Source organism: Kogia breviceps, chromosome 16, assembly GCF_026419965.1.
Source record: "Kogia breviceps isolate mKogBre1 chromosome 16, mKogBre1 haplotype 1, whole genome shotgun sequence".
NCBI classification, from domain to species: Eukaryota; Metazoa; Chordata; class Mammalia; order Artiodactyla; family Physeteridae; genus Kogia; species Kogia breviceps.
The window spans coordinates 62,757,163-62,772,059 of record NC_081325.1 but is presented as its reverse complement, the minus strand read 5'-3'; the positions used below and the strand labels follow the sequence as shown (position 1 = coordinate 62,772,059).

Sequence of the window (14,897 nt, the reverse complement as noted above, 5' to 3'; positions counted from 1 at the left end):
AAGCCTGCGCACCAAAAAGAAGAATAGCCCTCGTTCGCCTCAACTAGAGAAAGCCCGTGCGCAGCAACAAAGACCCAAAGCAGCCAAAAAAAAAAAAAAAAAAAAAAAAAAGTACATTTCATTACAACATGATGATACATTTTACACTTTCTTAAACTAAATATTTGATATTCAAAGTGTTTTATTCTCACAACATACCTCAGTTTGTACTAGCCACATTTCAAATGCTCAGTAGAATATGTGGCTAGTGGCTATCACATTGAATAGCACAGGTCTGGAAGTAGAGTAGATATGGGAAAAAACACGATAATTTAGGTGGTGGGTGCACAAAATGGCAGAACACATTCCGACCTCATCTTAGGGAATCTAGAGAACATTTCATAGAAGATCACAATTGGGTGAAACTTTAAGGCTGTGTAGAGACAAGGCAGATATCAAAGGAAGAGCAGCTTATGAGGATCCTCAAAGGGAGAGGGGCACTCCGAGTGAAGGAAATAGAAAAACAACAGACGTTTAAGCTATGCAGGAAATGTTTTGCAGGTATATTGTGTGTGAAATGGGTGGAGGGAGTTGAAGCAAGCAAAGCACCAAACCTGGATGAGTATTGAATTCTGGGCTAGTGTTACAGAAATAGATATTATGAGAGGGTGAGTGAACTGACTCCTTGCACCAGTACTGCTTTTAACCAAATATGGGACCTGATTTAAGTCACTTACGTTTTTTAGGTCTAGTTCCTAGTTTCCACAATTGTAAAATCAAGGAATCGAACTTGATAATCTCTAATTATCTTTCCAATTAAAAATGCAATGTGCAAAAATTGATAAGTATGAATTAAAATGGTTCAAGATTTAAATATATGCAGAAATGTCAAAGATGGTATTTAGAAGGTAGAACAGTATAATTATGCAACATGGCTATTTAAGCCTTTTCTGGGAAAACACTAGATAGCAATTGAATTTTATAATAATAACAATGTTATATTCTATAAGTGTCATAATTTCTTACCTCCTTCTTTCCTGGAAGGGGAAACTATTTTAATATAGTCAATCAGGAGGTTTTCTCTTACTTTTCATGCTAAAAGAATTTTGAATTTTAAGCCCACTAAATCTCTGTGTATTTTGCTTAAAATACATTCTTCAGAAGTAAACCTGGAATTTGGTAAAATTGGCTGACTCATAGGAAATCAACAAAAATTCATATTCAATTTCTATGTCTACTTCTGTATATAAGGTCAATTAAATAATCAAGAAAACTATAGAAATTTAAAAGAAATTAACAAGAAGTTAGGATCTAAGCAAATTTAAATTGTCTGTGGCTGACACATTTCATCAAGAAGGACATGTCTATCAAACCTTCCTAGAGCCACCTGGAAGAGAAATAAACTATCTTTGGCTTCAAAATAATAAAGAAATCAGTTTGTTTACACAAAAGAATTCCTACAGCAAATAGGGCATTGAGAGACAAGCTACGTATAAGGCAAGCAGTCCTAAAAGGTAACATACTAGAAATTATCTTCTAATTCTATGCTGCTTTCTTTGAAAATTATAGTCCAAAGACTTAAATTAGACCATGAAAAAAAGTCATCAAGGGTCATCAAACGAACAAAAAAACCACAAAAGGTGAAAATTTAAAGCACCGAAAAACACATATCAATACATATTTTCATTTGAAGTATGAAAATAGACTAAGTCAATGAGTTGGAGATGAGAAAATGCTTGTTAGAGAAGATGAAGATGCAAAGATGTGGTGATTCAGAGACCAGATGATATGGTGACGGCAGATAAAGGACAGAGGAGACAGTTCTCAAGGAGGCTGGTGTGTAAAGAAGGCCATCTCCCATGAAGTCTTGAAAATGAAAGGAGAGTCAGCAGAATCCATTAAGAGCATGTTTCTTTTCACAAGGGAGAAGGTGGATAGCAGAATTCTGCACAGCAAATGAAGCCTGAAGAAGTGTCTACTGAATTGAGAATCCATAAAGAAGACAGTGGATAATAAAGAGATGAATTGCTTGGTATTTCTGCCAAGGTTGGGTGGGACCACTTGTAACTTTATTATGGAGGTTGTGAGGCCTAACGGGAATTCAAAGGTAGACATCCACACACAGGCTGATTGGAAAGGAAGCTCTTGATTTCTGGGAGGTCTGTTAGGAGGCAAAGGGAAAAGCATTGTGAACAACGGCAACATCTGGACTGAAAATAGAAATGGAGGAAGTTGAACTGTGTTTACATTAAGTGAGCTCTCTTAGTGCTGAGACCAACATCTGGCTTTGGTTACGTTTATCTGAACATAGTAAAAATGTTTGAATTAACCAAAAAAAGATTAGACTAAATTTCATAACAGTGTTTACACAGCAGAGTAAATGACAAAACAGATACATGGAAAAAAGTGTCTGTTTACACGCACATTTCAAAGAGCATGGATATAGCACCCGAAGCTACATTATCTTAGTGTGGTTGACATAAAACAGGGTCCACATAAACTCCTAATGATGGCCATTACAAATTATGTTAAGCCAAGGTGGTTTAAACACAGATATCCTATGTCTTTTGTTTATTACTATGATAAAAAGAATTTGAGTGCCTTTCTACCACAATTAAGGGAAAACATGGTTAGAAAGTATATTTACAGTTTATTTTCCACTATCAATAGCATTTCAGGTGGCATCCTTATTCCTAGGAATTATAGCTCTCAATAAGGTTTTTCCTCTTTTCTTTCCATAATAAATGTATTGGGGGGGGGCTTTAATTTGTTAGCAAATTCAGAACAGAGTATTTATCTTTACAGAAGCAATCTCAATTTTCTGTGGCCATATTGATGGGGTCTTTAAAATCTCATAGACTACTAATAAAATACATTGTTTATTGCTTGACCTTGTTTTGGAACCTGATCTTCTGCTCTCATCACTGCAACACCTGATTTTGAACAAAGAAACAAAGGCAAGTAACATATGCTGGGGAACAAGCTGTGATCCCATATCAAGAGAGAAAGTGAATTTAAGTGTAAAAATAAGAAGTTAAATTTGGAAGGCTTTATCATTTATTAAGAAATAGTTCAGAAGTCCTCATTCTGAAGAGAAACAATTGGGTTGAAAGGGTCACAGGAACAAATACAAACATTATCTTTCAGTGACTTAAACAGAATCATCTGTTCATAGAAAGAGAAACACAAATGCATTGATCTCTGGTATGTTGAACAGATTGAATCATGTAGAGCAAAGGTGTTTTAGTTAATCTTAAATCATGTGCCATGGTTTCAAGACATCATGATGGGAAAAGTGACTGAAATAAATGCAGTCAATATCAAACCTGAAATGGTAGAGAGATTCAAATAAAAGCATCACCTTTTCTAGTACTTTACAGAGAGTGCATGCACTCTCTCCTGGAGGTCTGCCTCTAACCTTCAGCTCTTCTGTGAAGTAGCTAAGTTTATGTCACGAAATAATGTGACTTTTGGCAGAGACTAGAGGACACTCAGAGCAACACTCAGGACCATCCATCGGTGCAGGAAGGTGAAGCCTGGTACTACCTAGTCACTCCAGAAAATGCCTGTTTCCTAGCACATGATCTGCTACTTTAAAAGGCAATGGGAACCACTAATTGGATGTATCATCATTTGAAAAACAAGTTCTATATGAAGTCATAAGTTATACTTTCAGGTTATATTAAGAGTAAGTGATTAAAAAACAGTATAAAAGCCATAGCCATTTCATTCCATTTAAAATCTAAAGCTCTCTCAAATTCTCTGTTTCATAGTCAGGTGAAGTAGAAGTGCTCCATTTTGATCACTTCTAATCAGTTTAATTTGAAGCAATGCTCAATTTTCTTAACATTTAACATGGGAATTTTAACAATATGTGAGTTTTATCTCACAGAACATTGGCTTATTAAAAATAACCTCATTGAGAACTAATCTCCAAAGAGAGACTGATAGATTTATCTATTGATAGGTAGACTTAATTCCTCAAGTAGACTTCCTTACACACTCAAATTGATCCTAGATTCCAAACTGCCAAACTAATGTCACTTATTTGTTTTAAAGAGGATTTTTAATTCAGGCCATAGATTTTGCTCACCCTTGTTCAAGTCTGAAACTGAATTGTGTGTTTCTAAACATTTCAATCTAAAAGAAGGATAGAAGAACAAATATGTATTTAGAAAGTTTATGTCATTAGGCAGTATGGTAATAAAGTTAAAGGAAGATTATAATTTAGGAAATAGTAACATAGCTGTCATAGTAGTTGGGAAATGAAAAGTTGTACTCTTATAGCAAAAGGATATCTTCTAAAGTTCAGTATCTAAATACCAACTTTAGGAAGATGATAAAACTGTAGACACCATGGTTGAATTTATTAAGTAGGCCTTTGTAAAACTCTGCCCAAGGTTTAACTTAAAACCCACTCTATAGTCCTACATCTTAAGCTTTCAATGTTGCAATTGTGAAGATGTAGTCTGACAGGTGATACAGTTCATCACCTGTAGACCATTAACTACACATTCTAAACATGTATAAAATATATTGACCTAACATGATAAAGAAGGCCAATGCTTTATTTTTATTAAGAAATTGGTGGGCCTGATTTCTTTTCTAAGAATTTTCTGCCCCAAATTTCTGAAGTACATATTCTATAGGCTGAGTAAAAAATTTAAAAAGTATAAGTTTTCTTTGAGAAAAAATTTCTGATTCTGAAGAAGCAATATTACTTTATTTCTGAACTAGCATAATTTCAGAACTTAAACTTCTTTGAAAGCAATAATGATAATTTAACATATTTTTCCATAAGATGAAATTTAAACTTATGGATTAAAATCAATAAGACAAAATAAATCATATTTGGAGTTTTCAAAAAATAATCTATTTTTTTCTTAGACTACAAACCTATTTACAAAACACAAGGAAATTGTTCAATTAAGACAATCATTACTTAAAATGAGAGTAACAGGAATGGGGAAAATAGTTTTTTCCAATGTGGTCTTTTATTCTTTAATTATTCTACTGTAAAAGAGTCTCACCATAAGGTTGAATTTGATTTCAGATGAGATATACACCATTCTGACCTCAAACTGACCTAAAATGTTTTAGTTCTAGAAACAAATATGCAGTGAGAACCTGAAGAAACTAAGCTAAAAAGAAATATCACAAGGCATGCAAAGACACATTGCCTATTACTTTCTATCTTAGCAACATCCTGACTGAGATGAAAGAAGGGGAAAAATAACAATAGCAAAAATCTTTTTTTCATAGGAATATTTATTGTGGACTCAAGTCCAAGTTTTCTCCAAAGTTTCTTTCCCTATTAAAAACTAGAAAATAGAATTTACTTGGAGGAGGGCTGGGGTGAGTGAGAAGTCCTGTGGTGATTTTTCAGTGAATTTATGAAACTAAGAGAGTCACATCTGGCTAAAGTGATACATGGCCATTATACCAATATGGCCATAATACTGAGGCACTTTAAGTACAAATCGTGATTTTCAGTAGCAAGAAATAATGAGGTACATTTGACTCCTTATCAGATTTGACTGTGGGTCTGTGATTAACTTAAATATTTTCTATTAGGGAAAGAAAATAAGGAACTGCATTTTGTCCAATGAATACTAAGAAGAAAGAGTTATTTGGAGAGTTAAGACTCTTTGCTTGATCTAGTAAATCAAGAGAGATGCATATTTTATTCCTGTGAACATAATGCTGAGTTAATATGAATCTTAACCTTGTTTGAATTATGAAAAATGATTTGCAATCCTCAGTACCAGGATTGGATGTTTCGTGTGGCTATCTCTAATCCTCCCAACAGCTCTAACAATAGATATTATTATCCCATATTTTCCAAAAGAGGAAATCAAGCTTTAGTTATGCTCAAAGTTACTTTGTTAATATGAAGCAGAGCTGGGATTTGAACACATTTCAAAACCCACGCTACTTCCATTATGTCGCATATCATCTAAGAACCTATTTTTTTGGCTTAGCCCGATTATACGGATTCAAAGTGAAAATACATAATGGGAAATATGAGTCATGTACTGACTAGCAATTTTTATAATTTCTGCTGAAGAATAACTTTAAAATTGGCAAGTAATCTAAACTTTGTATTTAAAATACATGACTGTCTTGACTTTAGGCATTCCTAACTAAATTAGCTTTTCTTTGTGTAATTAAATCACACTCTGGAATTCTAGTCTTTATTTCTATCAAAACAAATCAACACTTTTTTTGTTGTTACAGTAAAGAATCTGCCCATATCCCATTAATCTGTTTTCCTTTTGTTTTATAATCCAAAAGAGAGGTTTGATAGAATGTTTTCCCTCCCATGTTTGGGAACTCTTAACTGAAGCCCATGTATTTCTTAAGTCTTATGAAAATATATGCAACATTTTGTAATAAGTGACTAAGTGCGTTTTTCTGGCAATGAGTCCCTTGGCTTTCACTGGATTACAAAAAATCCATGGATGAAAAGAAAGATAAAAACTATTTACTTCCTAGCAGAGGCTTTTTGGGTTTTTTGATAGTGTCAACTTAAATGAAATGGAAAATACAATACAATGATGTTTAATTGTACCCTTTCAAACAGAAGCAACGTATTTACCCTTGAAACTATACATAAATTACATACATCTTATAGTCATTTCTTTCTTTCATTTTCTTCTGTCTAGGTCATTTGAAATAAGCTTATTTGTTTAAAAAAAAAACTTTTGAGACAAAACTTTAAAAAATTCTATGGAACAGTGCAGTGTTTTTCCAAAATTGGAAGGAAAGTTGAGATGAAGTCTACTTTATACTGAGATATATAGCCCAAACTTGTCTTGAATAAAGACTAAAATCAAAAGAAAGAAAAATAAATAAAATATGATTAAAAATCAAAAGAAAAATAGTAGGTTGGCAGTTTAAGGGTTTCTAATCAAAGTTTCAGCTAGGTACCCATCTGTGTTGTCTAAAGAGTCATTTCTCAAATTTACCCTTGAACCGGATATTTTATGATAGCTTTATAATGGCAATGACCCCTAAACAGGACAGACGGAGGTTTTTCCTTGCCTCATTAAACCTGGAAGAGGTCAATGTTATAAGCCTCTTTGATTTTCTTCCATAGGTAGTGACTTAATAGCATGTGTGAGTAAGGCATTTACTTAATCCATCATGTTAGAATGATTTTCCCCTAGATAATACTAATCCCAAATTATATACACCTCTTTTATTACAAAAGAATCCAGTCCATCACTCCCACAAGAATTATTTCTTTTCTAAGCCTAGCTGTTCAAAGTGGGACACAGAATAATACTTTTCTGAGCACTTTAACAAAGTTGACAATACATGGAAAGGCACCGACATGGTCTAAGGGCTGGGGAGTTTAGTGAGTTTCCTGGTCACAGATTTTAGGGTTTTGAAACTAGCAATGCTTTACTCTTCCTTGTTCAGATAGCCTAAAATAATGGTCATACTTTATTTGGACTATAAGTTGATTTTGGATATAGACTTCTAAAAAATCTGAGTTTGTTTGTTTGTTTGTTTTAACTGTGTTATTAAGAAATTAATAAGAGAGATAAAGAAGTTACTTTTTTTTGCTCATTTTCTTACATTCTGCTCCAGAGTCTAAATTCTGCTTGTTTGTGGAGTGGCATTATTTTGCAGTTTAGCGGCTCCCAGCTGTGCAGTTTTTCTGGACATCACAGCGATAGCAAAGCATACATTTTAGTTGTCTTCCCTGTGCACCAAGAAGAATTTTTGGCATTACACTCAGTTCACTATGCATCCAGCTCTCTGTACAATGGATGGATTTCTTCTGTTTCCATGGAAGGAGGAAAGACTTTTGGAACATACCTATCCATTGACCCTTGCTGGATTCTTTTTCTGCCTATATCCAAGTCCATCTCAACAGTAGTCGGGAGACAGTGTATATACAGCACTTAAATATCCGGAAAAGAATCGCTACACCAAGTATAGATGATCAAACTCAAGCTCGCATTTTTCCTACACTTTGCCTTAACAAATTTGAGTGTCTCCCTGGGCGGCTCGTCCTTGACTTTGCCGCATGATAACTTTTGGTAGAGGAAAACACATTATACAACCTTGCAGTCCTCTGTAAATAGGAGCAGAACTATATACATTATCTGTTTCACACGTCAGAAATTCCCCCCCATATAATCTTGTCATGTTTTTCCCCTGTAACCATGGCCACATTTCTCAGGCAATAGCAACAAAATATTCTCTGTAAAAAAGAAGCAATATGTTTGATTTCAAAATGTATTTGAATTTATGTGCATCATATAACAGGAAACTTTTCCTTATTATGTTCATCAGTGTTTATTTTTGATAACTGCAAAGAAAAGTCCTGAGATTAATTATAAAATAATTTTTCTATTTATTATTTTAGGATAACTTAACCACAAATTTTACTCAAATATAGGTCCATAAAGAATCAAATATTTTAAAGGCTTAATCTTTAAAGTAGGATCTGTTATTGACTTTATTTTCATAACATTTCCAAATGCCTCTGGTTATGGTGTTTGTGAAAGCCTCTTTAAATCATTATTTTTCTCAATCTAGCTTATTTAATGCACCAGTTGCTGCCTACATGTATGATAAATAAATATAAAGTAAAGGCCAGCCCGTCAATGGCATCTTGGGGCACTGTAAAAGGAGCGTTTTTCCTTTACCCTTGACTTATGTTAAGTATTCAGTTCAGGTTAGAGAAGATGGTTGTCTGATTGCTTGTCCTATTTTTCTTTGCCAGAGCAGATAAAGTATGCTTATCTATTAAAAGCACTCCAGAGTAACATTAAGCCAGCACACCTGTGGAGTTTGAAAACGTAGGTTCTCAAACAGGTCACTGGCTGCTGGGGCAGCTTCAAGAACAGAATAACAAGCACTCTTTAGTATGGGAAACAAAGATCTCAGTGCTTTCATGTGGTCTGTGTAGAAGGAAAATTTATCAACAGCGAGAGAGAAAGGAAAAGATCTTCATTTCCCACTTTTCTTAATCAGTCATTAATCTACAGATCTATATTCTTATTTTTAAATCTGTGTCTTAGGGGTCCATGCCCATAGCAAAATGTATTATAAATATTTGAACAGAAGCTGTGTGGTTTATAAGGGCTTCACTTTTCTTAAGTTTGAAGACAATATGTGACATCAATTTATAGCAAATGATGCTTTAATTGGTATCACAAGCATTTCCTTTTATAATAATAAAAAATCAGCAAAGTAGGCAAATTTGGGGGTATAACTTAGAGTTGTTAGGAGTTTGGGATTGTTAGAATCATTTGAAAGGAGGTCTTTTGGGTGTCATAAAATGTCTAAAATAATTTCTTGATAATTTTGGAAAGTTATAAAGTACAATAATTTATATTTAGATTATTCAACTGGCAGATAGTAGGTAGAATAAAATAAATTCTAAAGGAATATAATATAAAAACTAACTAGTCAATGTCCAATTATGGGATCACTGTAGGAATTTATGTACAAATTGTATTATGAGCAATATTGCTTTTTTGTGAGAACTTTTTTTTTTTTTTTTTTTTTTAGCTTAAAAGTGAATGGTTTGTGGGAGATTGGTTCAAGATGGTGGAGTAGAAAGACATGCTCTCACCCCCTCTAGCGAGAGCACCAGAATCACAACTAACTGCTGAACAATCATGGACAGGAAGACACTGGAACTCATGAAAAAAGATACCCCACATCCAAAGACAAAGGAGAAGCTACAATGAGATGGTAGGAGGGGCACAATCACAATAAAATCAAATCCCATAACAGCTGGGTGGGTGACTCACAAACTGGAGAACACTTAAACCACAGAAGTCCACTCACTGGAATGAAGGTTCTGAGCCCAATGTCAGGCTTCCCAACCTGGGGGTCTGGCAATGGGAGGAGGAATTCCTAGAGAATCAAACTTTGAAGGGTAGTGGGATTTGATTGCAGAACTTCAACAAGACGGAGAGAAAAAGAGACTCCACTCTTGGAGGGCACACACAAAGTAGTGTGCACATTGGGACCTAGAGGAAGGAGCAGTGACCCCAGGGGAGACTGCTAGTGTTGGACGGTCTCCCACAGAGGTGGGGGGATGGCTGTGTCTAACCATGAGGATGATGACACTGGCAGCAGAAGTTCTGGGAAGTACTCCTTGGTGTGAGGCCTCACAGAGTCAGCCCTTAGCCCCACAAAAGAGCCCAGGTAGGCTCCAGCGCTGGGTCGCCTCAGGCCAAACAACCAACAGGGAGGGAACCCAGCCCCACTCATCAGCAGACAAGTGGATTAAAGTATTACTGAGCTCTGCCCACCAGAGCACACACAGCTGTACCCACCACCAGTCCCTCCCATCAGGAAACATGCACAACCCTCTTAGATTGCCGCATCCACCAGAGGCCAGAGAGCAGAAGCAAGAAAAATGACAATCCTGCAGCCTGTGGAACAAAAACCACATTCACAGAAAGATAGACAAGATGAAAACACAGAGAGCTATGTACCAGATGAAGGAACAAGATAAAACCACAGAAAAACAACTAAATGAAGTGGAGATAGTCAATCTTCCAGATAAAGAATTCAGAATAATGATAGTGAAGATGATCCAGGACCTCGGAAAAAGAATAAAGGCAAAGATCGAGAAGATGCAAGAAATGTTTAACAAAGACCTAGAAGAATTAAAGAACAAACAAACAGAGATGAACAATACAATAACTGAATTGAAAACTACACTAGAAGGAATCAATAGCAGAATAACTGAGGCAGAAGAACAGATAAGCGACCTGGAAGACAAAATGGTAGAATTCACTGCTGCAGAACAGAATAAACAAAAAAGAATGAAAAGAAATGAATACAGCCTAAGAGACCTCTGGGACATTAAACGCAACAACATTTGCATTATAGGGGTCCCAGAAGGAGAAGAGAGAGAAAAAGGACCCGAGAAAATATTTGAAGAGACTATAGATGAAAACTTCCCTAACATGGAAAAGGAAATAGCCACCCAAGTCCAGGAAGCACAGAGAGTCCCATACAGGATAAACCCAAGGAGAAGCACACTGAGACACACAGTAACCAAATTGGCAGAAGTTAAAGACAAAGAAAAATTATTGAAAGCATCAAGGGAAAAATGACAAATAACATACAAGGGAACTCCCATAAGGATAACAGCTGATTTCTCAGCAGACACTACAAGCCAGAAGGGAGTGGCATACATATTTAAAGAGATGAAAGGGAAGAAACTACAACCGAGATTACTCTACCATGCAAGGATCCCATTCAGATTAGATAGAGAAATCAAAAGTTTTACAGACAAACAAGAGCTAAGAGAATTCAGCACCAACAAACCAGCTTTACAACAAATGCTAAAGGAACTTCTCTAAGTAGGAAACACAAGAGAAGAAAAGGACCTACAAAAAGAAACCCAAAACAACTAAGAAAATGGTCATAGGAACATACATATCAATAATTACCTTAAATGTGAATGGATTAAATGCTCCAACCAAAAGATATAGACTGGCTGAATGGATACAAAAACAAGACCCATCTATATGCTGTCTACAAGAGACCCACTTCAGACCTAGGGACACACACAGACTGAAAGTGAGGGGATGGAAAAAGATATTCCATGCAAATGGAAATCAAAAGAAAGCTGGAGTAGCTATACTCATATCAGATAAAATACACTTTAAAATAAAGAATGTTACAAGAGACAAGGAAGGGCACTACATAATGATCAAGGGATAAGTCCAAGAAGAAGATATAACAATTATAAATATATATGCACCAAACATAGGAGCACCTCAATACATAAGGCAACTGCTAACAGCTATAAAAGAGGAAATCCACAGTGACACAATAATAGTGAGGGACTTTAACACCTCACTTACAACACTGGAGATCATACAAAGAGAAAATTAATAAGGAAACACAAGCTTTAAATGACACAATCTACCTGATAGATTTAATTGATATTTATAGGACATTCTATCCAAAAACAGCAGATTACACTTTCTTCTGAAGTGCCCACGGAACATTCTCCAGGATAGATTACATCTTGGGTCACAAATCATGCCTCAGTATATTTAAGAAAACTGAAATCATATCAAGCATCTTTTCTGATCACAACTCTATGAGATTAGAAATCAATTACAGGGGAAAAACATAAAAACCACAAACACATGGAGAGTAAACAATATGTTACTAAATAACCAGGAGATCACTGAAGAAATCAAAGAGGAAATGAAAAAATACCTAGAGACAAATGACAGTGAAAACACAATGATCCAAAACCTATGGGATGCAGCAAAAGCAGTTCTAAGAGGGAAGTTTATAGCAATACAAGCCTATCTCAAGAAATAAGAAACAACTCAAATAAATAATCTAACCTTACACCTAAAGGAACTACAGAACAAAGAACAAACAAAACCCAAAGTTAGCAGAAGGAAAGAAATTATAAAGATCAGAGCAGAAATAAATGAAATAGAAATGAAGAAAACAATAGCAAAGATCAATAAAACGAAAAGTTGGTTCTTTGGGAGGATAAACAAAATTGATAAACCACTAGCCAGACTCATCAAGAAAAAGAGGACTCAAATCAAGAAAATTAGAAATAAGAAAGGAGAAGTTACAACAGACACCTCAGAAATAAAAAGCATCCTAAGAGACTATTATAAGCAACTCTATGCCAATAAAATGGACAACCTGGAGGAAATGGACAAATTCTTAGAAAGGTATAACCTTCCCAGATTGAACCAGGAAGAAATAGAAAATGTGAACAGACCAATCACAAGTAATGAAATTGAAACTGTGATTAAAAATCTTCCAACAAACAAAAGTACAGGACCAGATGGCTCTACAGGTGAATTCTATCAAACACTAAGAGAAGAGCTAACACTCATCCTTCTCAAACTCTTCCAAAAAATTGTAGAGGAGGGAACACTCCCAACTCATTCTATGAGACCACCATCACCCTGATACCAAAACCAGACAAAGATACTACAATAAAAGAAAATTACAGACCAATATCACTGATGAATATAGATGCAAAAATCCTCAAAAAAATACTAGGAAACAGAATCCAACAACACATTAAAAGGATCATACACAATGATCAAGTGGGATTTATCCCAGAGATGCAAGGATTCTTCAATATATGCTAATCAATCACTGTGAAACACCATACTAACAAATTGAAGAATAAAAATCATATGATCATCTCAATAGATGCAGAAAAAACTTTTGACAAAATTCACCACCCATGTATGATAAAAACTCTCCAGAACGTGGGCATAGAGGGAACCTACCTTAACTTAATAAAGGCCATATATGACAAGCCCACAGCAAACATCATTCTCAGTGATGAAAAACTGAAAACATTTCTTCTAAGATCAGGAACAAGACAAGGATGACCACTCTCACAACTATTATTCAACATAATTTTGGAAGTCCTAGCCACAGAAATCAGGGAAGAAAATATACATCAATGGAACAGGGTAGAAAACCCAGAGATAACCCATGCACCTATGGTCAACTAATCTATGACAAAGAGGCAAGGATACACAATGGAGAAAAGACAGTCTCTTCAATAAGTGATGCTGGGAAAACTGGACATCTACATGTAAATGAATGATATTAGAACACTCCTTAACACCATACACAAAAATAAACTCAAAATAGATAGAGACCTAAATGTAAGACAGGACACTATAAAACTCTTAGAGGAAAACATAGGAAGAACACTCTTTGACATAAATCAGAGGAAGATCTTCTTTGATCCACCTCCTAGATTAATGGAAATAAAAACAAAAATAAACAAATGGGACCTAATGAAACTTAAAAGCGTTTGTACAGCAAAGGAAACTACGAACAAGACAAAAAGACAACCCTCAGAATGGTAGAAAATATTTGCAAATGCATCAATGGACAAAGGATTAATCTCCAAAATATAAAAGCATCTCATGCAGCTCAATATTAAAAAAACAAACAACCCAAACAAAAAATGGGCAGAAGACCTAAATAGACATTTCTCCAAAGAAGACATATAGATGGCTAAGAAGCACATGAAAAGCTACTCAACATCAAGAACTATTAGAGAAATGCAAATCAAAACTACAATGAGGTATTGCCTCACACCAGTTAGAATGGGTATCATCAGAAAATCTACAAATAACAAATGCTGGGGAGACTGTGGAGCAAAAGGAACCCTCTTGCACTATTGGTGGGAATGTAAATTGATACAGCCACTATGGAGAACAGTATGGAGGTTCCTTAAAAAACTAAAACTAGAACTATCATATGATCCAGCAATCCCACTACTGGGCATATACCCAGAGAAGACCATAATTCAAAAAGACACATGCACCCCAATGTTCATTGCAGCTCTATTTACAATAGCCAGGTCATGGAAGCAACCTAAATGCCCATCGACAGACAAATGGATAAAGAAGATGTGGTACATAAATACAATGGATGTTACTCAGCCATAAAAAGGAACGAAATTGAGTCATTTGTAGAGACGTGGATGCATCCAGAGACTCATAGAGTGAAGTAAGTCAGAAAGAGAAAAACAAATATCGTATATTAATGCATATATGTGGAACATAGAAAAATGGTACAGATGAACCAGTTTACAGAGCAGAAATTGAGACACAGATGTAGAGAACAAACTTATGGACACCAAACCAAGGGGGGAAAGTGGAGGCAGGGGGAAGAAAAAATTTAGAAAGTTTAACCATAATATTTAGCAATCAAAATCACTACAATAAAATAAACATTTTGCTTTAATGAAAAAAAAAAGTGAATGGTTTTATTACTTTGGTAGTAGCATAATTTTTTTTCCCTAATAGACTAAAAGCTTCATTTTATATTTGTGTCATTTGTAGAAGCTAAATGGAGATATTGAGAAGTCAGCTAGGAATCAGATCACTGGAACTTATATTTTACCATCATTTTAT

At 35.1% G+C, this 14,897-nt stretch overlaps 1 protein-coding gene and 1 long non-coding RNA gene across 2 annotated transcripts in view; one reads left to right on the top strand and one right to left on the bottom strand.

The window, feature by feature from the left end:
• The window catches only part of LOC136792789 (uncharacterized), a 60,466-nt gene extending 45,801 nt beyond the window's left edge, over positions 1-14,665 (top strand). Inside the window, exon 4 of the long non-coding RNA XR_010837212.1 lies at positions 9,511-14,665. This is a non-coding gene — a long non-coding RNA (uncharacterized lncRNA). The remainder of the gene's footprint in view (positions 1-9,510) is intronic.
• The window catches only part of GPC5 (glypican 5), a 1,282,790-nt gene that overhangs the window by 140,544 nt on the left and 1,127,349 nt on the right, over positions 1-14,897 (bottom strand). The window lies entirely within an intron of this gene.